Raw genomic sequence first — 1,863 nt, forward strand, 5'->3', positions numbered from 1 at the left:
GCGCTCGGCCGCGCACCCTCTCTCCCTCGCTCGCTCACCCACTCCCTTCCTTCCCGCCCGCGAGGCCCGCCGCACTCACCGGCCCCACGGAACGGCTGCAATCCTAACGCGCAACTGCCGCAGCCGCCTCGGCGCGCGCCCTCCCCACCCTAGCAGCCCGGGCACCGCCCCAGCTCGCACCCAGCCAGGGACCGGTGCGCTGTTCCGTTTCCCTGCTCCGCCGCAGAACCCGGCCGCGGCGACACTCCCTTGCGGCGCTGCGGGAGGGGCGGGGCGATCACGGCTGGCGCCTGGGCTCCTCGCGTGGGCTTGAGAATTTTCAAACAACCGACCATCGGTTGTTGCCCAGCTGTGTGGTGATGCACACTGACAACCCTTCCACGTCTTTTAGGTCTCCATCCCTTGGCATTCTGCCCAGGGCCTTTCGTAGGGCTCGGGGCTACCTCTCCACAGCCTCTCAGACGATTCTTGGACGCTTTCCCTCAAGGGGAGGGAGATCCTTTTTCCAGTCACTAAGTCTTCGCATCCAACGGACCTCAAGGCCTTCCTGGTCCAGACACGATACCACATTTGAATCTGGTGATTAAAAAACACTGGCTTTGGAGTTTGCCAGGGCTGCGTGAAATCCCAGCGTCAACACTTATAAACGTGTGACTTTGGGCGAGTTACCTGACCTGACTATACCCAGTTCCCTTATCTATAATACGAAAGATAGATAACGAGAGAACCTACATCAGAGGATTTTGACGGGATGAAAACATAATATAGGTAAGGCTCTTAGCACAGTCCTAGCACATGGTAATCAGTTAAGCACTTGACTATAAGGGTCGCTATGAGTCCGAAAGGACTCCACGACAACGGGTTTAGGTTTTTTTGGTATTAAGGGAAAAGGTAGCTGGTCCGGACCAACCCAGTAGGCCTTTCAGTAGAATAGGCCTGGCCATCTGCATTTGAAAGGTCAAAGCTTGAAAACCCCAGGGAGCAGTTCTACCCTGCACACATGGGGTTGCCATACATTGGAATCAACTGGAGGGCAACTGGTTTGGTTTGGTTTGTTTTATTGTATTGACCCACTACCACCACTACCACCAGGACTAACTCAATCTGCATGAAGACTCCTCAATAACAGCCCACTGTTTACAGGGCATTGCATTCCTTCATCAGAGCAGATTTGACCAGTTAGAAATATTTCTGAAGCTTCCACTTTTTGGCCCAGGTTCTAGCCCTTTGAGCCTCAGAGAACAAACAAGTCTAATCTCTTTTCAACGTTCTCCTTTTCAAATATTTGAAGACTTCTACCCGGTCTGCCCGAAGTTTTCTCTTATTTGAGATCAGTATTTCCCATTGTTCTTCCTCTGCCCTGCTTTTGAGGGTCTTTGCCCTCTTCCTAAGGAGCCCTGGTAGCACAATGGTTGAGAGCTTGGCTGCTAACAAAACAGTTGGTGTTTGAACCTACCAGCCGCTCTGTGGGAGAAAGATGTGGCAGTCTGCTTCCGTAAAGAGTACAGCCTTGGAAACCCCATGGGACAGTTCTACTCTGTCCTACAGGGTCACTATCAGTCGGAATTGACCTGACACCTGATGGCAGTGAGTTTTCTGGGCCCTCCTCCTTGTTCTTCTCTGCACCTGGTGGGCTTGATTGTGACTCCTTTAGATTATGTCTCCCATGACTGAACCAAATGTTTACGGTGCGTGCCATCAGAGCAAAGCAGGACTGTCACTGCTTTGTTGTAGGACTTAACTGCCTTGCATTCCTGCAATAAAGTTCCTGGCACTCACACTATTGACTCGTACTGAGCTTACAGTCAACTAAAACCTCCAACTCTTTTTAGTAAGTGCTCTGCTCCAGCATTACTACCCCCT

At 52.0% G+C, this 1,863-nt stretch overlaps 1 protein-coding gene across 1 annotated transcript in view; it reads right to left on the reverse strand.

The window, feature by feature from the left end:
* NT5C2 (5'-nucleotidase, cytosolic II) overlaps positions 1 to 116 on the reverse strand; it is a 123,648-nt gene extending 123,532 nt beyond the window's left edge. Inside the window, exon 1 of the mRNA XM_004370095.1 lies at positions 80 to 116. The gene's annotated coding sequence lies outside the window, so the exon portion shown is untranslated. The remainder of the gene's footprint in view (positions 1 to 79) is intronic.
* Positions 117 to 1,863: the final 1,747 nt, after the last annotated feature.

Source organism: Trichechus manatus, unplaced genomic scaffold (assembly GCF_000243295.1).
Source record: "Trichechus manatus latirostris isolate Lorelei unplaced genomic scaffold, TriManLat1.0 scaffold00007, whole genome shotgun sequence".
Taxonomy (NCBI): Eukaryota; Metazoa; Chordata; class Mammalia; order Sirenia; family Trichechidae; genus Trichechus; species Trichechus manatus.